The 22,984-nt window shown below is 45.6% G+C and overlaps 1 protein-coding gene across 3 annotated transcripts in view; it reads right to left on the reverse strand.

The window, feature by feature from the left end:
• PIK3CD (phosphatidylinositol-4,5-bisphosphate 3-kinase catalytic subunit delta) overlaps nt 1-12,295 on the reverse strand; it is a 95,833-nt gene extending 83,538 nt beyond the window's left edge. For 2 of the 3 annotated variants that reach the window (XM_063436641.1, XM_063436640.1), the window contains exon 1: nt 12,200-12,294. The gene's annotated coding sequence lies outside the window, so the exon portion shown is untranslated. Of the gene's footprint in view, nt 1-12,199 lie in introns of all 3 variants that reach the window. The other variant, XM_063436642.1, reaches the window with a different exon arrangement.
• Between the last annotated feature and the right edge of the window lie 10,689 nt (nt 12,296-22,984).

Below are 22,984 nucleotides of genomic sequence, written 5' to 3' on the forward strand. Positions count from 1 at the left end.
CACGCACGCCCACGAAAAGAAGAGATTTATTTAGCAAACAGATTATGGGCACCTTCCCCATTCAAGGAATGAACTTCACCTGATGTGGCATTATGCAAAAAAACAAAAAACAAACAACACAAGCACTGTTATTTTCGGCAATTCTAGGCACGGATAGTGAAATTAATTAAATTTTCTGGGTCCTGGCATGAGTTATACAAATGGTTTAATCTTTGAGAATTGCTTTAGAACGAGTAGAATGTCAAGGTATTTCTTGCGGTCTACCATACGTTTTGCGTATTTGCGATATTAACTCTACAGACATTTAGTAGACAACTTTCCTAAAGCAGCATTATATCGAACAAGCCAAGTAGCCGCCTAATGATGTACTATTGTTTGAATGGTTACGCTTTATGTTGATAGAGGTTTCCTGCCTCTGCTATGAATACTTGACATATGCATAGTCGCTTAACCCCTTAAGGACACATGACGTGTGTGACATGTCATGATTCCCTTTTATTCCAGAAGTTTGGTCCTTAAGGGGTTAAAGGACCACTATAGGCCCCCAGACCACTTCAGCTTAATGAAGTGGTCTGGGTGCCAGGTCCAGCTAGGTTTAACCCTTTTTGCTGTAAACATAGCAGTTTCAGAGAAACTGCTATGTTTACCTATGGGTTAATCCAGCCTCTAGTGGCCGTCACATTGACAGCCGCTAGAGGTGCTTCTGCGCTTCTCACTGTGATTTTCACAGTGAGAAGACGCCAGCGTCCATAGGAAAGCATTGAGAATGCTTTCCTATGAGACTGGCTGAATGCACGCGCGGCTCTTGCCGCGCATTCAGCCGATGACGGAAGAAGAGGGACGAGTTTCCCAGCGCCAAGGGAGCCCGGCGCTGGAAAAAGGTAAGGGATTAACCCCTTCCTCCCCCTTCAGCGCCACGGGAGTGGGACCCTGAGGGTGGGGGCACCTTCAGGGCACTATAGTGCCAGGAAAATGAGTCTTTTCCTGGCACTATAGTGGTCCTTGTGAAGAAAATAGGCTTCTGTTTAACATTTTCTTCTTTGTTTGGGCTTTTTCCTACAAGTATTGCATGTATATTGAATATTGGTTCGGTAGTTTGAAACTACCGAACACCGACCACCCTCCTGGCTCATTAACTTCAAAAGAACCGACTATTAAGTGCTCCCTGGGCGGCCGCTGTTCGTATAGCCGAACGCCACGTGGAATAGAAAACAGCGGCCATCTTGTTCGTACGAGGGGAGTCAGCGTGACTTGGTCGTCGAGTGTCTGGAACTAATATCGGACACTCAACCTCACGAACCACCGCTGAAACTACCGAACGCCTGCTTCCTTTAGTTACCGAACAGCCAAGAGAGCACCATTCGGTAGTTTTGTTCATACGGACAAGGGGAGCAATCGCTCCTATGAGCCAGGAGGATCCATTCGGGACTTTTATTCGTTATATGCCTTTTTCTAAATTGACCGACCGCACACACTGAATTTGTGGAACTGTTTTGGGCAGGAGCCTCGTGTGTGGTCGGTGAAATGTGACTTCCATACTTTTTAAGAACCCCTGAACCGATCTGGGTGAAATTTGGATATGTTTGTCCCCCATATTGGGGCTATCAGGGGATATGCCCTCTGCCTGGAGATAATTGATTTACTCCTTAACTTATCTCAATATCTCCCAGGCAGAGGGAAGGCGGGTATTACTGTAAAACTGTATGGTGATTGGTTATTGTCTTTGTTTGCTGTGGGAGGTCTTCTTGCAGGAGGATTTCTCATAAAAGCCAGTGTGGCATCAATAAACTTCATTCCTGTTACACCCTTCATGAAGTCTAGGCTCATGTTTGGGGAATATTCTATTTGCTGGGGAGAAACTTCTTGGAAGCTGCATTCATCTATACTATTCCTCTACTCCCTGCTGCAGCTATAATCACTTATGCTCAGCTATTGGGAAAGGAATAGAAGACCGCAGTACCATAACCACTGCAGGTCTTAACAGTCCTTTAACCCAAAACACCAATCCCCATAAAAACCACTTACACCATGTTTTTGGTTAAAAATTATCACAGCCTTCATTGAGAAATTTTAACAAGTAAAAATTAAGGTCATTGTCAACACCATGCCAACATTGACATGTAACTCCAGTATCCTGCCTTTATACTATTAAACCCCCCCAACAATGACACAATCTTACATAAACAATAAATCCCAACAACAAAGAAACATAGAATGTGATGGCAGATAAGAACCATTCGGCCCATCTAGTTTGCCCAATTTTCTAAATACTTTCATTAGACCCTGGCCTTATCTTATAGTTAGGATAGCCTTATGCCTATCCCATGCATGCTTAAACTCCTACCACTTCAGCTGGAAGGCTATTCCATGCATCCACTACCCTCTCAGTAAAGTAATACTTCCTGATATTATTTTTAAACCTTTGCCCCTCTAATTTAAGACTATGTCCTCTTGTTGTGGTAGTTTTTCTTCTTTTAAATATAGTCTCCTCCTTTACTGTGTTGATTCCCTTTATGTATTTAAATGTTTCTATCATATCCCCCCTGTCTCGTCTTTCCACCAAGCTATACATGTTAAGATCCTTTAACCTTTCCTGGTAAGTTTTATCCTGCAATCCATGAACCAGTTTAGTAGCCCTTCTCTGAACTCTCTCTAAGGTATCAATATCCTTCTGAAGATACTGTCTCCAGTACTGTGTACAATATTCCAAGTGAGGTCTCACCAGGGTTCTGTACAATTGCATGAGCAATTCTCTCTTTCTACTGCTAATACCTCTCCCTCTACAACCAAGCATTCTGCTAGCATTTCCTGCTGCTCTATTACATTGTCTGCCTACCTTTAAGTCATCAGAAATAATCACCCCTAAATCCCTTTCCTCCTTATATAACACCATATTATTAACGTTAAACACAACCATTGCCACCAAGGGCATCCATTTTCACAGTTCCACAATTGTAGGGGTATACCGAGACACCCCTACACACCCAGGTTCTGAGCTACCAACGAGCCCGAACATACCAAACCAGTCCAAAAGGCCTACATACTTTCCTGGAACTAAACATTTTACCCCACATCAATCCGAACAAACCCCCAACATTTCTGTCCATCCCCCGCCGCAACCAAAACGGGAGAAATTAAAGGGGAGGGAGGGACAACAGGAAAGTGAAGATTAATTAAAATGCCCGCTTTATAAATAGCCTGTAAGCTCTACCCACAATGCTATTTTAAACCAGTCCCACACACCAACGTCACTATATGCCGTCTCCTCTCAATGTCAAGGCCCGATCCCCTTAGCTACGCTGGAACATGGGAAACAGGAGCCAGCTATTCCGAAGGAAGAACGTCTGTTAGCGCTTCTGAGCTAAACCCTCATTACTGGGAGAGTCAGCGGATACTTCTCTAAGCTCTGCACTCACTCCAAAACCAAATATACAGCACACTCCCACCTTCAACAATAATTACACAAATATAGGCTCAATGGGTTAGGACTTTGATACGGTTTTTACCATGTCATTCTTATGGACCACTTTTTAGGATCTGTGCGTGGCTTCAACGCGACTCACAAAATATTCAGATCACTAGATGTACAAGGTGAGACTTCACACCGTTTGTTTTTCCACTTTGGATGGTAGTCAAATAAAATGATGTTAGAAAGACCAAATCAGATAGAGTTAGCAGCAAAGTGGTTTTAAACCATCAGTGACACTGCTCACATTGTGGATATTGCTAAATCAACCTTTTCCACATATTATCCAGCAATATATGTCGGTGGCATCATGACAGTTGATAATGAGTAACTATGAACAAGAGAGAGGTTGGAATATAAATTCAGTCAATGTATGAGCAGAAGAAATGAATAAACATACTGATATGTGGTTAGAACAGGAAAACATTCAGGAAAGGAACATGTGCTTAAAAATAACCTTACATTTTACATCAACTTATTTTTAGCCAATTCTCCATCAGAAAAAACCCACATGTTCACATTTACAGTAAAAAAAAACATAAAGTCATTGGGGAATTCTGTCTGTTATTCTAGAGTAAAATTAAAAAACCAAGACAGGCTTTAGCATAATTTTTTTTTTTTTTTCACAATTTACCGTATGTTACATTTTTTTTTTTTTTTTTAAAGTACAGTACATCAAGGAATCTGTTACACAACTAAAATGATTAAAGTAGGAGGTTTGCTAAACTTTCCCATCATGGGGTAAAGAACAAAGTTCCTGTGACCCAGAAGTGGTCATTTCTAGAAACACTTTAGATCGCAGCAGAAACTATTTAAACGAAAAAAAAAATACATTAAAAAAATAAAAATAAAGAGCCCCCCCCCCCCAAAACCAGTTAGGCAGCCATGTAGGGTTAGACACATCTGTATATCGAGATATACTGCACCATTTATCTCCAGCTCCAGATGGGGATTCATAGGCAGCTGTGAGACTAAAAGCTGGAGTTGGGTCAGCATCATCCTAATGCATTGCACAAACAAAAATAAATTAAAAATAACCAAACCGCTGCCCGCTTTCCGAAAAAAAATAAAAACACCCCGCATTTATCAGCCATTCAAGGTTCTCCTACAAAATCCCATGGAAGCAGATCTGAGCAGGCACTACATGGAGTGCAGCACAGGCCTCACAACGTTTCACCCAGGGCACTGTCCTTAGCTTGCACAGTGGCTGTATCAGCTGAAGGCACTAGAGGATCATGCAGACAGCGTTTGAGCAGGGCTATCTGCAATTACTGCCCGTGTGTTCACGCCAGGCTACCAGGTCGAGATGACAGTTTTGAGCATCAAGTACGCAAGTTGCGTAACTGACCTCCTGTGCAGATTGCAGCCCCCTCAATGTTGGGTGATATGCAATGGAGAAACGTTTAGAGGATTCTCAGGCCTCAACCAAATGGAAACATTAAAAACACAAACACACTTCATTTTATCCCTTCTCTTCTTCAAAGTCTGATATGCTTTCAGTTCAGCTATTGCCTGCAATTTGAAAGCTTTAAAGTGGACAGCCCTGTTAGGCAGGTTTATAGCAGCTTTCAATGCATTAGCTCACAGAGACACGATTTGGACATGGTATGTGCAAGGCTTTTGCAGTTTGTTTCCTGGTGAAAAAGAAGCTGCATTTTTCAGGTTTGAGATGCAGAATTATTCTTTTTTTATGTTTGTTTGTTTTTTTTGCGAAATCATGACAATTTTAGCAAGTCTATTAAAATTGTCAATTAAATTGTTTTACCTTAAGTACCAATATTCTTACAAGATGTGCGAGAGTCCCTTTAGGAGGACAATAAGCACCATCATTAATAACAGTGGTTATGGTACAAGGAATCTTTGGCAGACCGGTTGATCAACATCACTTGCGGCGCCAGCACAGAGGATTCTGATTGGTGTATTCCCCAGTAAAGACAGTCTTCACCGGGGTAAGAGAAAAATACTTAAAAACATCTCCCCCAAACCCCATCTCATATGCTTCGAAAAGGTAAAATACAGAAAACTAATTACATGCCTGTCTTCTTCATGGCTATATCCACCAATTGTAAGTAAAAAAAAAAACCACAAAGACAAATAAATGGCGTTTTTCCTTAAAGAGCAGTAGACATACAGGGTATAATTGCTTATATAGCACTTTACAGTAGAGTGAGGTACATACAGTAAGTGCAGTAGGTATACGGCCATAAAGATTGTATTTAGGTCGTGCTAACAGTACTTCACGCTTTTTTGTTACACATTTTATACGGTCCTTGCAACTTTCTTTACACAGTAAAACGCAAAAACACATTTAGGAAAAAGAATTAGTCAGCAATTCTAAAGAAAAATAAATTCGCCACTACACTAGTATTTAGGGTGTGTGATTTCATAAATGAATGTCAAGTCTGTCTTTTAGATGTGAAATGTGTTAAATAAATTAAACAAAAACATACCAAGAATATGGCAGCAGTTTGACACATTAAAAGCTGCGTTTGTTGAATGAATATGTAGGTTTTCATACTCCTTTACACACAGGCTCACTCTGGAAAGCAGCAATCGCCGCTACCCGTTAACTAGACGATTCTCATAGAGAAACGTAAGGAAAGTTCCCTGGAATGAGCGGGTGAGGCGAAGCATAAAGGCTTATTCTCCAAATCAAAAAACAACAACAAATAAGCCAATTAAAATAAATAAAATCATATTAAGTGATACTGGCATGTTCAGAGACACATTTGTGAAGCTCTTTGGGAGGAAGTGTTAGACAGCCACAGGGCACAATATTTATAAAATATATTCTATGTTTTTATTCTGAAACGGTTTCCTATTCCATATATTAAATGTAAATATGCACATTGAATGTCCATTCACTACAACTGCCAAGTTAGTAAACAAATCCAATTATGGTTTTTTGGGGGAAGGGGGTGTGTGAAAGCTATTTAATCCCCCCTAAATTATCTGACGACATCTTTATACACAGTAAGTTAATGACATTACTGACAACCCAGGTAAGCAGACATTATGAGGAGTCTAATGTTTAATCAAAAGTAGATGATACAAAACAAGACTATTTTATTGCTTACTCAAATCTACCACGGCTGGTCTTTTTCCCGCTTCTAGAAATAAATACGCGGAATAAGACAGAAGTGAATTATGCACCGACAGGTCTTTACAAACAATGATATTTTTATAAAATGTTGCGATTTCATTGTCAGGAAGACTATAAACAAGGACCAGTAAGCACTGGGTAAAAATGCTCTCACCGACGTTTAAGTCACAGTACAATAATATTCCAAAAATGTTCAATACAGGGCACTTGGAGAGATAAAGGGTAAGAGGGGATTTCCAGCTCTAAGGTTGACACGTGGATGTCAGGTGTATGTTGTTTTTGACATTACTAGAGTGGAGAGATTTAGTATTGACATTGCAGTAGGCACCGATTCAGGAGATATCACTATGCACAAGGTCAGTCCAATAGTGGCCCATAGCTTGGATTTCATTTATAGAAACAAACAGATGAAAAATCGCTTTCTTTCTCCCACTAGAAAAGTGGTTTCCACAACAGCTGAGCCATAAGATAAATCCTCCTTACGCTTTGTTTTCGTTTTTTTTTTTAGCAGAATTTGATATGAAAACACACTGTATGAACACCAAGAAGGAATATCATTGGGTTATTGCACCTGAAGACTGATTCGTAGAAAGACTCACATAACCTGTTTTGTCAATGTTCTAGAACAGGGGTGCCCAAACGGTAGCTCCCCAGATGTTCTAAAACTTCCATGGGGTCTTGTCATTCTAAAGACACAAAGCATTAAGGGACTTTTAGTTCTCCAACATCTGGGGGATCAGATCAGGGACACTATTACCACAATACTTTTGCCAGTTTCTTTTCTTAGATCACTAAATGAACAGACACTAAAACACATTAACATAATATTGTTTATATAGAATGTTAGATATATGTCATATTAGAACATGTTACATTTTGTTCTGTATGTGCATTTCATATTTCAAAACAAACAATTAACGGTCACAAAACCTTCTAAAATTGTCATGGACAGTCAGTCATGTCTGTAATAGTGACTACATTATCCATGATGCTCTCTAGTTAGAATTATGGGAAATGTAGTCTGAAATCCTTAAAGGACCACTATAGGCATCCAGACCACTTCATCTCAATGAAGTGGTCTGAGTGCCAGGTCCATCTAGTGTTAACTGCTATGTTAGCGGCTATGTTTATACTAGGGTTAATCCAGCCTCTAGTGGCGGTCTCACTGAAAATCACAGTGAGAAGATGCTGGACGTCCATAGGAAAGCATTGAGTAATGCTTTCATGTGGGCTGTTTGAATGTGCACGCGGCTCTTGCCGCGCATGCGTATTCGGCGCTGATGTCGGCAAAGGGAGGAGAGTTCCCCAGCGCCGAGGGAGCCTAGTGCTGGAGAAAGTTAAGTGTTTAACCCCTTCAGCCCAGTGAGAGTGGGACCCTGAGGGAGGGGGAACCCAAGGACCCTATAGTGCCAGGAAGAAGAGTTTGTTTTCCTGGCACTATATTGGTACAACATTTTGCCTATACCCATCAGAAACACAAAATGCCTGCAGTACGACAAGTGATGGAAAACATTAATGAAATTTGATTTTACCACACTACAAGCAAAACATGAACATTATGTTGTGAGGAGGTGGGACTCAATAGCTTGGACAGAAATGGAATTCTCTTTTTTTAAAACAAACGACATGCCATTAGAGTGTGACAGGTGTCAAGATGCTTCAAAATCTGGACAGAGCTCACTACAGGAAGCTACGAACCCTGGCGTTACCCCCTTTATTTGTAATAGGTGGTAGTCCTATTGGATCTAGGAGTCACCTCAAACTTCCCTTTCTCCCATGGTTTTCACTTTTAGAATCTGTTCTTCATTTTAGATCTATTTTAATATGCAACAAAAAAGGGGACTACTTTGTATTATGTATTTTCCCTACGCTTGACAGTGGGGACAAAGGCAAGCTCCACTTCCATTGTCAAGTATAAAATAAACATTTTAAAATACACAACTTAGTCTTACGTTTTATAGAGAAGTAGATCTGAAATGGAGAAAAGAAGAACAGATTCTGAAAGAGGAAGAGAAGAGGAAACCACTGTCAACATCTGGTTCTCAAATGTAGGATCCTATGTCCATTTACCTGCCCTGTGTTGGTTTGGAAAGATATGTCGATGCATTCTGTATAAGGATAGACATACTCTGTAACCGCAGAAAAAAAAAATGATAATTCTATTCTGCTGGATTGCCTGCTTCCATTGCAGAACTATAACTCTGAGGAAGGACTCTATCATAGGTTGGACAAAGTGTCATAGGCAAAGTTCCAGGTACACCCGCACTTTTTGCTTATACCATGGATATATATGGTAAGTTCACTGGAAGATTTCAAGCATGCAGCAAAAATGGGAAATAGATAAAGAATCTGCTGTTTACCAACCCAATGTCAACTTGGTAGAGAAGTACCAAATATAGGCCAATACCAGGAAAGAGAAAACAGTGGCACATGGAATGTTTACATTAGAAGAAGATTCACTGTAACAAGCACACTATTATGATGTGCAAGTTAATCTATGATAACACAGGATATTAGTGATCTAGACATATAACTAAAACAGGGAACTCAATGAATGAAAAGCAATCCTCTTTAATATGAGTGTGTGGAGTGAGGGAGAGAAAGCCATGCGAGATGTTTGGAGTAAGGATGCCTTAATGGCATACCCAGTCCTTGCAGAGATATATTGAGGCCTCCTGGACACGGTGACCAATAGTCACACTATACTAACAGGTGATGGCTGCAGTAATGGGGGCAGTTCTACAGACTGGAGGCTGAGAGTTTCTCTTTCTTAAAAAAAAGAAAAAAAAAAAAAGTAGTGTCAGGTTAAAAGAAGAGGAGGGGGGGGTGTAGTGGTGTCAGGTTAGTAGAGAGGGGGGGAAGGTCAGTAGAGAGGGGGGGGAAGGTCAGTAGAGAGGGGGGGGAAGGTCAGTAGAGAGGGGGGGGAAGGTCAGTAGAGAGGGGGGGGAAGGTCAGTAGAGAGGGGGGGGAAGGTCAGTAGAGAGGGGGGGGAAGGTCAGTAGAGAGGGGGGGGAAGGTCAGTAGAGAGGGGGGGGGAAGGTCAGTAGAGAGGGGGGGGAAGGTCAGTAGAGAGGGGGGGGGAAGGTCAGTAGAGAAGGGGGGGGAAGGTCAGTAGAGAAGGGGGGGGAAGGTCAGTAGAGAAGGGGGGGAAGGTCAGTAGAGAGGGGGGGGAAGGTCAGTAGAGAGGGGGGGGAAAGGTCAGTAGAGAGGGGGGGGAAAGGTCAGTAGAGAGGGGGGGGGAAAGGTCAGTAGAGAGGGGGGGGAAAGGTCAGTAGAGGGGGGGAAAGGTCAGTAGAGGGGGGGAAAGGTCAGTAGAGGGGGGGAAAGGTCAGTAGAGGGGGGGAAAGGTCAGTAGAGGGGGGGAAGGTCAGTAGAGGGGGGGAAGGTCAGTAGAGGGGGGGAAGGTCAGTAGAGGGGGGGAAGGTCAGTAGAGGGGGGGAAGGTCAGTAGAGGGGGGGAAGGTCAGTAGAGGGGGGGGAAGGTCAGTAGAGGGGGGGAAGGTCAGTAGAGGGGGGGAAGGTCAGTAGAGGGGGGGAAGGTCAGTAGAGGGGGGGAAGGTCAGTAGAGGGGGGGAAGGTCAGTAGAGGGGGGAAGGTCAGTAGAGGGGGGAAGGTCAGGAGAGGAAGGGGGAGGTCTGCAGAGCGGAAGGGGGAGGTCTGCAGAGCGGAAGGGGGAGGTCTGCAGAGCGGAAGGGGGAGGTCTGCAGAGAGGAAGGGGGAGGTCTGTAGAGAGGAAGGGGGAGGTCTGTAGAGAGGAGGGGGGAGGTCAGTAGAGAGGAAGGGGGGAGGTCAGTAGAGAGGAAGGGGGGAGGTCAGTAGAGAGGAAGGGGGGAGGTCAGTAGAGAGGAAGGGGGGAGGTCAGTAGAGAGGAAGGGGGAGGTCAGTAGAGAGGAAGGGGGAGGTCAGTAGAGAGGAAGGGGGAGGTCAGTAGAGAGGAAGGGGGAGGTCAGTAGAGAGGAAGGGGGAGGTCAGTAGAGAGGAAGAGGGAGGTCAGTAGAGAGGAAGAGGGAGGTCAGTAGAGAGGAAATGGGAGGTCAGTAGAGAGGGGGGAGGTGGGAAGGTTAATAGAGGGGGTGGGAAGGGGTCGGGGAAGTGGAAGGTGGGGGGCAGGTTAGTGGGGGGGTGGGGGGCAGGTTAGTGGGGGGGTGGGGGGCAGGTTAGTGGGGGGGTGGGGGGCAGGTTAGTGGGGGGGTGGGGGGCAGGTTAGTGGGGGGGGTGGGGGGCAGGTTAGTGGGGGGGTGGGGGGCAGGTTAGTGGGGGGGTGGGGGGCAGGTTAGTGGGGGGGGTGGGGGGCAGGTTAGTGGGGGGGTGGGGGGCAGGTTAGTTGGGGGGGGTGGGGGGCAGGTTAGTGGGGGGGGTGGGCGGCAGGTTAGTGGGGGGGGTGGGCGGCAGGTTAGTGGGGGGGGTGGGCGGCAGGTTAGTGGGGGGGGGTGGGCGGCAGGTTAGTGGGGGGGGTGGGCGGCAGGTTAGTGGGGGGGGGTGGGCGGCAGGTTAGTGGGGGGGGTGGGCGGCAGGTTAGTGGGGGGGGTGGGCGGCAGGTTAGTGGGGGGGTGGGGGGCAGGTTAGTGGGGGGGTGGGGGGCAGGTTAGTGGGGGGGTGGGGGGCAGGTTAGTGGGGGGGGTGGGGGGCAGGTTAGTGGGGGGGGTGGGGGGCAGGTTAGTGGGGGGATAGGGGGCAGGTTAGTGGGGGGGATAGGGGGCAGGTTAGTGGGGGGGATAGGGGGCAGGTTAGTGGGGGGGATAGGGGGCAGGTTAGTGGGGGGGATAGGGGGCAGGTTAGTGGGGGGGATAGGGGGCAGGTTAGTGGGGGGGATAGGGGGCAGGTTAGTGGGGGGGATAGGGGGCAGGTTAGTGGGGGGGATAGGGGGCAGGTTAGTGGGGGGCATAGGGGGCAGGTTAGTGGGGGGGATAGGGGGCAGGTTAGTGGGGGGGCAGGTTAGTGGGGGGGATAGGGGGCAGGTTAGTGGGGGTGATAGGGGGCAGGTTAGTGGGGGTGATAGGGGGCAGGTTAGTGAGGGGTGGGGGCAGGTTAGTAGGGGGGGTGGGGGCAGGTTAGTAGGGGGGGTGGGGGCAGGTTAGTGAGGGGGGGTGGGGGCAGGTTAGTGAGGGGGGGGCAGGTTAGTGGGGAGGGGGCAGGTTAGTAGGGGGGGTGGGGGCAGGTTAGTGGGGAGGGGCTGGGGGCAGGTTAGTGGGGAGGGGGTGGGGGCAGGTTAGTGGGGAGGGGGTGGGGGCAGGTTAGTGGGGAGGGGGTGGGGGCAGGTTAGTGGGGAGGGGCTGGGGGCAGGTTAGTGGGGAGGGGGTGGGGGCAGGTTAGTGGGGAGGGGGTGGGGGCAGGTTAGTAGGGGGGGTGGGGGCAGGTTAGTGGGGAGGGGCAGGTTAGTGGGGGGGGGGGCGGGGGCAGGTTAGTGGGGAGGGGGTGGGGGCAGGTTAGTAGGGGGGGTGGGGGCAGGTTAGTGGGGAGGGGGTGGGGGCGGGTTAGTGGGGGGGGGCAGGTTAGTGGGGGGGGGGGGGCGGGGGCAGGTTGGCAGGTGAGGTATAAATGGCCGAGCCGGGTGTCTGCGGACAGGGCGTGTTCCCGTTCCCGTATAGCAGGTGTCAGCTGTCCCCCCCATTCTCCGGGCCGCTCTCCTACCTGGCCTCTCCCGGTCGGTGCCCGCTCCCCCCGGCATTAACCCGGCTCAGCACACGGCAGAAGGCGGGCAGTGTGTCGGCCCCGGAGCCGCCCGCAGCCCAGATCCTCCCCGAGTCCAGGCCGGGCTCCAACTGCCGAGCGTTTCCCAGCAGAGCTGACTGAGCATCGGGCAGGGGCGGGGCCAGCCGCCGGAAACCAATAGCTGAGCACGGTCATTGTGAGTGGGAGGGGCCTAGTGACAAGGGGGTGGAGCCATCTTAACTCAGTCATTGCTGGTGGGGAGATCAGGTTGTGTCTGGAATAGAGACTGAGCTGGGAGAATGCTGGATACATTGTATACCCAGTGTTCTAAACCTGATACATTGTATACCCAGTGTTCTAAACCTGATACATTGTATACCCAGTGTTCTAAACCTGATACATTGGGTACCCAGTGTTCTAAACCTGATACATTGTATACCCAGTGTTCTAAACCTGATACATTGTATACCCAGTGGTCTAAACCTGATACATTGGGTACCCAGTGTTCTAAACCTGATACATTGTATACCCAGTGTTCTAAACCTGATACATTGTATACCCAGTGTTCTAAACCTGATACATTGTATACCCAGTGTTCTAAACCTGATACATTGTATACCCAGTGTTCTAAACCTGATACATTGTATACCCAGTGTTCTAAACCTGATACATTGTATACCCAGTGTTCTAAACCTGATACATTGTATACCCAGTGTTCTAAACCTGATACATTGTATACCCAGTGTTCTAAACCTGATACATTGTATACCCAGTGTTCTAAACCTGATACATTGTATACCCAGTGTTCTAACCCTGATACATTGTATACCCAGTGTTCTAACCCTGATACATTGTATACCCAGTGTTCTAAACCTGATACATTGTATACCCAGTGTTCTAAACCTGATACATTGTATACCCAGTGTTCTAAACCTGATACATTGTATACCCAGTGTTCTAAACCTGATACATTGTATACCCAGTGTTCTAAACCTGATACATTGTATACCCAGTGTTCTAAACCTGATACATTGTATACCCAGTGTTCTAAACCTGATACATTGTATACCCAGTGCTGTAAACCTGATACATTGTATACCCAGTGTTCTAAACCTGATACATTGTGTACCCCGTGTTCTAAACCTGATACATTGTATACCCAGTGTTCTAAACCTGATACAATGTATACCCAGTGTTCTAAACCTGATACATTGTATACCCAGTGTTCTAAACCTGATACATTGTATACCCAGTGTTCTAAACCTGATACATTGTATACCCAGTGTTCTAAACCTGATACATTGTATACCCAGTGCTGTAAACCTGATACATTGTATACCCAGTGTTCTAAACCTGATACATTGTATACCCCGTGTTCTAAACCTGATACATTGTATACCCAGTGTTCTAAACCTGATACAATGTATACCCCGTGTTCTAAACCTGATACATTGTATACCCAGTATTCTAAACCTGATACATTGTATACCCAGTGTTCTAAACCTGATACATTGGATACCCAGTGGTCTAAACCTGATACATTGAAACTAACACAGGTTCCACTTGTTATGACCTGCAGTGGTTATGGTACTGTGGTCTTCTATGCCTTTCCCAATAGCTGAGCATAAGTGATTATAACTGCAGTTAGGAGGTAGAGGGATAGTGTAGATGAATGCAGCTTCCAAGACGTTTCTCCCCAGCAAGTAGAATATTCCCCAAACATAAGCCTAGACTTCATGAAGGGTGTAACAGGAATGAAGTTTATTGATGCCACACTGGCTTTTATGAGAAATCCTCCTGCAAGAGGACCTCCCACAGCAAACAAAGACAATAACCAATCGCCATACAGTTTTACAGTAATACCCGCCTTCCCTCTGCCTGGGAGATATTGAGATAAGTTAAGGAGTAAATCAATTATCTCCAGGCAGAGGGCACACAATTTTCCCAAAAGTTAGAACAACCCTTTCCACACAAGGTATCCCCACAAATGCATATCCCCTGATAGCTCCGATCTGGGGACCAACATATCCAAATTTCACCCAGATCGGTTCAGGGGTTCTTAAAAAGTATGGAAGTCACAAGTTACTGACCACACACAAGGCTCCTGCCCAAAACAGTTCCAGAATTCAGCGTGTGCGGTCGGTCAATTCAGAAAAAGGCATAAAATGAATAAAAGTCCCGACGGATCCTCCTGGCTCATAGGAGCAATTGCTCCCCTTGTCCGTATGAACAAAACTACCGAATGGTGCTCTCCTGGCTGTTCGGCAACTAAAGGAAGCAGGCGTTCGGTAGTTTCAGCGGTGGTTCGGGAGGTCGAGTGTCCGATTTTAGTTCCAGACACTCAACGACCAAGTCCCGCTGCCTCCTTTCGTGCAAACAAGATGTCCGCCATTTTCTGTTCCACGTGGCATTCGCCTATACAAACAGCGGCCGCCCAGAGAGCGCTTAATAGATGGTTCTTTTGAAGTTAATGAGCCAGGAGGGGGGTCGGTGTTCGGTAGTTTCAAACTACCGAACTAATAGATCCAACATGCATAAAATATTGTAGAAAAACCCGAAACATAGGAGAAAATACCGGATACAGTCTATTTTCTTCACACCACTCTCAAACATTCATATACCAAGTACTCCCATCATATACACACTGCATATACCAAATACTCTCATCATATACACACTGCATAAACCAAGTACATCCATCATATACACACTGCATATACCAAGTACACCCATCATAAACACAGACATAACCCTGCAAAGGTAATTTTTGCTGTTTTTGCTGTCTTGTTACTGTCTACCAGACTTTTTCTCGCCTGACTGACTTGAGGACACCCAGCGTCATGTAAAACCACATAGAAAAGCATTATACATGGTTTTCTCTGGGAGAGTACTAATGCAAGCGCGGCCATGTGCATTAAGTCCCCCTTCCAGCTGACATTGGTGCTGGAATCGGCGTTCGAATCAGGTAAATGACACAAGTGATTTTTAACCCCTTCTGCACCATGAGGGGGGCTTTACCGAGAGGGACACTATAGGGAACTTTAGTGGCAGGATTACGCCTTTTTTTTTTCTGGCACTATAATTTTCCTTTAATTGCTTGGAGAATAATTCCCTAAGTAATGTTGTATTCAGTTGGCTATGTGTGTCAGTATGTGTGTGTGCGTGTGTGTGTATGTGTCAGTATATCTGTGTGTCACTGTGTGTTTGTCTGTATCAGTACATCTGTGTGTCTCTTTGTCAGTATTTAAATGTGTGTATCTATGTGTCTGTGTGTCATGTGTATGTCTGTATGTGTCTGTGTCAGTGTGTATGTATGTGTATCTGTGTGTCAGTGTGTGTGTCTGTGTATCAGTATGTCTGTCTGTGTATCTGTGTGTCAGTGTGTATGTTTCTGTCAGTAGGTCTGTGTGTGTATATATGTATGCCTGTGTCTGTATCTGTGTACCAGAAAGGGTATCTATGTGTTGTGTGTGTGTGTGTGTGTCACTATGTCTGTGTGTGTATCTGTGTGTCCATGTATATCCCTGTGTCAGTGTGTGTAACTGTATGTGTGTCTGTCGATTTGAATTTATGTCTGTGTATCTGTGTATCAGCATGCCTGCATTCAGACACCAACATTCACACACATACTCTATACAAAAATATGCTTATGTTTAACCACACTGCATCTATTATGCATGCTCTAGCACACTCCATGTCCACTTTACACACACTGCATCTAATACACAAACACACACACTGCATCCACAACACACACACCCTGTATCCACTCTACACACACTGTATCTTTGTGGGTGGCCTTGGAGGATGGCCCTGAGCGCGGGCCCCCAGTGGGCACAGACCTGGAGATGTGTAATGGGCCCCAAAATGTCTGCTGGCAGCTCTACATGTGAGCGTCAGGCACTCTAGATGGAACTTGCTCGTCCGCCATTTCTCTGCAGATGACAGAGCGTTCGTGAACACAGAAGTGCTCGCTCCAGACATAAGTGTGTTTCTAATTTACACCTGCTGCACAACTTACTCTGGGAAGTAATTCAGCAGAATTTATTGAAAGGCGAGATTGAGGAAACTGTCACTTTCAGCTTTGCCTTAGTTAAAGAAATCTGAGACCAGGCTTGGATTTGCCATAAGGCCACTGAGGACATGGTGTTAGGACGGCAAGCGGGATAAGGGCGGCACTTGCCCCTATCAGCTGTCATTTTTTTTGTTCATGCAGGCTCTGTCAATCATAGCCAGGGGAGGTGTGGCTAGGGCTGCATAAACAGAAACAAAGTGATTTAACTCCTAAATGACAGTGAATTGAGCAGTGAAATTGCAGGGGAATGATCTATACACTAAAACTGCTTTATTTAGCTAAAGTAATTTAGGTGACTATAGTGTTCCTTTAACTATATCTGAGTTGGGGAATTATTCCAAATCAACTTATTTTATATTATACTACAATCTTTGATGAATTACAATAGATTTTATTTTAATGAGAATTTTCTGTTGGGATATATTGAGGCAGATTCTTCCACTGTTAAAAGGAATAATGAAACACAGCAATTAGCAGTGAGGCTCAATGGATAGAACGACCTGTTACATATATAGATAGCACTGTATCCACAAGTCTGTTGGATCAGCATTAAAAGACTAATACTAATGTTAAGGCATTAATGTTAGTTCACCATTTTTTGTATTTGTATTTTTGTGTTAAAAAGGACTACTGTCTGGATGTCATATATATTCTTATATTTCCCATGGACTGATCCACTAAAAACAAGCACAGAAAGTAGATGATATTTTTCAGACAATCCCTTCTAGCTCTATTATTTTTGTAATTTACTGATTATTCATATAACATATCTCACATAATGAGATACTAATTGTGACAAACTCCCCTTACAGGAGTTTGCCACGAGCTCCTAGAGGAGCCTGCTTGCCAGCCTCCTGCTCACAGACTATGGACCCTGTGATAAATAATGTAAAAGTCTTTGTTCGTGCAATTGGGATTATATGGTTCATTTACCGAACAACCGCACAAACCAGAGACCAACCAGGAGCTTGTTAACTCCTTTTAACAACTTGTAAAGGTTCTCACCGCAGTGTTCTAATTGTTCGTCTGGGTGGCAGCAATTCCTATGGACAACCACGAGGTGGTGGCCATCTTGTTCACATGAACTCAGGCTGCGGTGTTTGGGCATGACTCTCATGGAACTAAAATCGGATACAGAAACTCCTGAACACCGCTGGACTTCCATCATCGCCTGCGTTCGGTTCTTTTCAATTTAGAAGGGCACTGTTCGGTGGGAACACTCGTCTAGATGAAGAGAACAAGCTACAGGGGTAAGACTATTGACTCTGTTCGGTAATTTGTTAATTTTCAAACTACCGAACTAGACCGACCGCAAGCCCTGATTCTCTGAAACAGTTTTGGGCATGGGACCATGTCTGCGGTCGGTCAAAATGTGACTTCCAGGCAATTCGGCACTTCAGTTCAGTTCGGCACTTTCAAAATTCGGAACTTCGGAACTTAGGGTAAGTGTAGAGTTAGGGGTAGGGTTAGGGTTGTGTTAGGGGTAGGGTTAGGAGTAGGGTTAGGGTTGGAATAGAAGTAGGGTTAGGGTTAGGAGTAGGGTTAGGGTTGGGTTAGGAGTAGGGTTAGGGTTAGGAGTAGGGGTTAGGGTTGGGTTAGGAGTAGGGTTAGGGTTGGGAGTAGGATTAGGGTTGGGTTAGCAGTAGGGTTAGAGTTAGGATTGGGCTAGGAGTAGGGTAAGGGTTAGGAGTAGGGTTAAGGTTAGGAGTAGGGTTAGGGCTAGGTTAGAAGCAGCGTTAGGGTTAGGAGTAGGGTTAGGGCTAGGATTGGGTTAGGGTTGGGTTAGGAGTAAGGTTAGGGATAGGGTTAGGGCTAGGATTGGGTTAGGAGTAAGGTTAAGGATAGGGTTAGGGTTGGGTTAGGAGTAGGGCTAGGGTAGGGTTAGGGTTATGGTTAGGTTTAGAGTTAGGGTAGGGCTAGGGTTAGGAGTAGGGTTAGGGGTAGGGGTATGTTAGGGTTAGGGGTAACCCAAAATCTACTCCTAACACAATCCTACCCCTAACCCTAACCCTACTCCTTACCCAACCCTAACCCTACTTCTAGCCCAACCCTAACCCTACTCCTAACCCAACCCTAACCCTAACCCTATCCTTAACCTTACTCCTAACCCAATCCTAGCCCAATCCTAGCCCTAACCCTACTCCTAACCCTAACGCTGCTTCTAACCTAGCCCTAACCCTACTCCTAACCCTAACCCTACTCCTAACCCTTACCCTACTCCTAGCCCAACCCTAACTCTACCCCTACTGCTAACCCAACCCTAACCCTACTCCCAACCCTAACCCTACTCCTAACCCAACCCTAACCCTACTCCTAAACCCTACTCCTAACCCTAACCCTACTCCTAACCCAACCCTACTCCTTACCCTAACCCTACTTCTATACCAACCCTAACCCTAATCCTACCCTAACCCTAACACTACTCCTAACCCTACCCCAACCTCTACCCCTAACCCTACCCCAACCCTTATCCCGAACTCTACCTCAATCCCAATCCTACCCCTACCCGGTTTGCCACTTGTCAGAATTCGGCACTTCGGCAATTCGGTTCGCACTTCGGAAATTCGGCACATCGGCAATTTGGTTCAGTTCAGCTCTTCCAAAATTCGGCACTTCAGAGATTCGGCACTTCGGACATTAGGACATTCGGAAGCATCCGAATGTCCGAAATTCATCCGAATTTCCATTCGGACCAAACCGAATTGCACATGTCTATTGGTTTGGACGTTTGTGTCCCTGTCCCCAACAAGGTCCATGTGGGCGCACCCCTTGCATGGGGATTGTCATATAAATCCAAATGTGGTACCATTAAAATGTATTCCAGCTTATACTCCAAAACTGTATGTCGTCCTGTTGTTGGAGGGAAAGAAGATTTACTCCTGTGTCTGCTATTCCAGCTTGCAGGAGATTCAACGGGGAGAGTCCTTGTAAAGACTAGCGCTCCCAAGAGTGTTGTCCAGTGCCTGGTGGTGTCTAGAGCTAATTCCCCATTCGGTTCCAGAACCCCAGTCAAGCCACGGCGACTGCGGGCAACAGTGCTGAGGTTTGTCCCCTGTTCCAGCTAGGAAGCAGTCCTTGGCGGATGTACCCAGCCGGGGTACAGGGAGCTCCGCTATTTTGATTATATTTGCAAAGGCCAAATATATATAACAACACACAATAAGGATTTGGGAATTGTTATAGACAACAAACTAGGCAACAATGTGCAATGCCAATCAACAGTGGCTAAGGTCAGTAAAATATTATCATAAGAAAAAAGGGAGGGTTGCACTCAATCATATAGTTTAACACAGGGTGCACTGAACATGGGCCAGCAAATCCCATAAAATCTATACAAATGAAAAAAATCTCAAGACCTGGTTACAGGTCGAAACGTTGCAGATACAATAAAACTGCCTTGAAGATGCCTGAGTTTTTTTTCATTAGTAAAATATTGTCATGCATAAAAAAGGGGATTAATTCTTGGGATGAGAATATAATTTTGCCTCTTTAAAAATCACTGGTTAGACCACATCTTGAATATGCTGTGCAATTTTGGGCACCTGTTCTAAAGAAGGATATTATGGCACTAGAAAAAGTGCAGAGGCAGACTACAAAATTAATAAAAGGAATGGAACATATCAGCTATGAAGAAAGGTTAACACATTTAAACCTATTTAGTTTAGAAAAGCGTTGTCTGAGAGGAGATATGATAACATTATACAAAAATATTCGGGCCAATACAAACCATTGTGTGGAAATCTATTCACAAACCAGACTTTACATGGGACACAATGTCATGCGTTTAGACTGGAAGAAAGAAGATTCCACCTCGTGGGAGGCCGATGGATTCCAGCATGGCCGCCGCCTCCTTAATGTCCCTGACCGCGTGCACAGAGTCCTCTTTCAGGATGTGGAGTATCCACTGTGGTCTCCAGCGATATGGGATGGCGTGGGTGCGCAGCAGTGAGGTAAGTGGTTGGAGAGTCTTCCTCCATTTCAGGGTGTCCCCAGATAGGTCTGAATAAAACGTGAACGCCATATTTTCGAAGGAAAGTGGCAAATTCCCTTTGGTTGCTGCCTGTACCGCTGCTTTCTCCCTGCCGCTGCTGAATCTGACCATCAGATCCCTGGGTGCGGTCTCGGGGGCTTTTTTAGGCTTTGGTATGCGAAAGATCCCATCAGTCATAATGCTTTTTGCCTGCTTGGGCGTAAGTAGCGACCCTAGCAGCCTTCTCACCAGGTGCGGGAGTTCTGCGTCTGGGATCGCCTCTGGGACACCCCGTATCTTGAGGTTATTTCGGCGCCTGCCGTCTTCCATCACAGCCAAGCGTTGTTCCAAGGTGGCTTGCTGTGCCTGGAGGGTCCGAACTGCACCAGAGAGAGTGGTGATTGTCTGGGCATGTTCAGCTGCTGTCATCTCCACCGTCCCCAAGCGGCCCACCAGGCCTGTTAGATCTGCCCTGAGTGAGGCCATGTCGGCTTGCAAAGTGAGCTGGAGGCCGTGTAGTAGCTCCTTCAGAGTGGCATTTGTGACCGGAGCTGAGTCAGTGTTCTTTGGAGCTGTCTGGGGCCGTGGTGGGAGGGGGACCACAGCGGATCCCATCCCCATTAGCGAGTCCTCCGAGGAGTCTGAGTACTCATCCATGTCAGCGGCCATCTTGGGCCTGCTTGTGCCGTGGGCCTGCCGGAGTAGATCTCCTATGTTCATGCCCGCTTTGGGCTTATAGGGCTTTTGCTTTTTCAGCTTGCGGCCCTTGACCACTATTGGTACCCGTGGTCCGGTTTGCCAGCAGTGGTAAGGAGTTAGAAATTGCCAAAATGCGGCGGTAATTGTCGGAGCTCATCCAACATGCGTCCGTCTCGGTCAGCAGCTTGGCCCCGCCTCCGTAATGAAATAGTTTTGGTGTATAGATCATGCCCCTGCAGTCCCACTGCTCAATTCTCTGCCATTTAGGAGATAAAATTAACTTTGTTTATGTGACTTGCACAGCCTTCATAACACTTCCTGTAAAGAGTCATCTAAAGTTTGTCCTTCCTTTATTGCAAGTTCTATTTAATTTAGATTTTCTTATCACCTGCTATATAAATAGCCTGCTAGACCCTGCAAGAGCCTCCAGTATGTGATTAAAGTTCAATTTAGAGATTGAGATACAATTATTTAAGGTAAATTACATCTGTTTGAAAGTGAAACCAGTTTTTATTTCATGCAGGCTCTGTCAATCATAGCCAGGGGAGGTGTGGCTAGGGCTGCATAAACAGAAACAAAGGGATTTAATTTCTAAATAGCACAGAATTGAGCAGTAAAACCTGAGAGGCATTATCTATACACCAACACTGCTTCATTAAGCTAAAGTTGTTTAGGTGACTATAGTGTCCCTTTAAAAGTAGAAAAACTACCACAACAAGAGGACATAGTCTTAAATTTGAGGGGCAAAGGTTTAAAAATAATATCAGGAAGTATTACTTTAGTGAGAGGGCAGTGGATGCATGGAATAGCCTTCCAGCTGAAGTGGTAGAGGTTAACACAGTAAAGGAGTTTAAGCATGCGTGGGATAGGCATAAGGCTATCCTAACTATAAGATAAGGCCAGGGACTAATGAAAGTATTTAGAAACTTGGGCAGACTAGATGGGCCGAATGGTTCTTATCTGCCGTCACATTCTATGTTTCCTGGACATAAGTCAGATGCTGATTGGCAGCATTTAAAGTACATTTTTTGGCCCAGAAGTTTATAGATTTCATATGAAGCAGAAGGGAAACGTGTTTCTTTAAGACAGTACATTGGGAATCTCCCGACTAAAGGTGCACAGCATAATACCTACCTATGTAGATACTTCTAACAGTCAACACTAACATAATAGACATAATATCACTTGAGGAATTTATCGTTTACCTGTGTCCTTGTTCTAGAAACATACAGACAGTGGCTACTACAGGACTGTATGCAAATCCCTCCTGCATTGCCGATACATACTTCATCAGCCTGCCTACAGGGTGTAAGTAGTTATCCTATCATACAGCGCTGCACAATATGTGAATAATTATAATCATCAATGAGTTCACTAAACACTGGATTGTAGTGAACTGAAAACCTACTGGTAAATTTTGGGAAAGGAATATGGCAATTTAGGAACAAAAATAAATTGTTTGCCCAGGGCCCTAGGCAGGGTGTCAGATTGGGCCCCCTACTAGAGCCCTAAATTCTGTTCTGTGAGCGTGGTGTGTCTTGGCTGAGTGTTGTGTTTGCGGAGGAGTCAGAGAGCTGTATGTTGGGGGAGGCTGAGTGTGCCTCGGCTGGTCGAGTGTTGTGTGTGGAGTCTGTTCATGTAGGGGAGTCCATGCCTCCTCTGTGATGTCATTGGGGGACCCTCAGCGCTGGAACAAGGTAGGTAAAAAAGGGCTTATAACGAACGAGAGGGGGAAGATATGATACCACTAGGGACAGGGATACTATACCGATTAGTATTGCTAACTTTATAGTGTTCCACTAACACCTCACACACTACAGAATGGAAAGGGGGAGACTTGACCAAGCCTCATCTTAAATTATAGTGGTTTCTATGAACATGGATGAATGAATGAATGAAAGGAATAGGCAAGCTAACTGGGTACCTCCGTCAATCGCTGCTTCCTTGTAATCTTTTAGTACCATGAGCACCGCATCGGACACCATAACCACCGTAAACTCCACAAGCCGCAGCATCTTGG

Source organism: Pelobates fuscus, chromosome 11 (assembly GCF_036172605.1).
Source record: "Pelobates fuscus isolate aPelFus1 chromosome 11, aPelFus1.pri, whole genome shotgun sequence".
Lineage (NCBI taxonomy): Eukaryota > Metazoa > Chordata > Amphibia > Anura > Pelobatidae > Pelobates > Pelobates fuscus.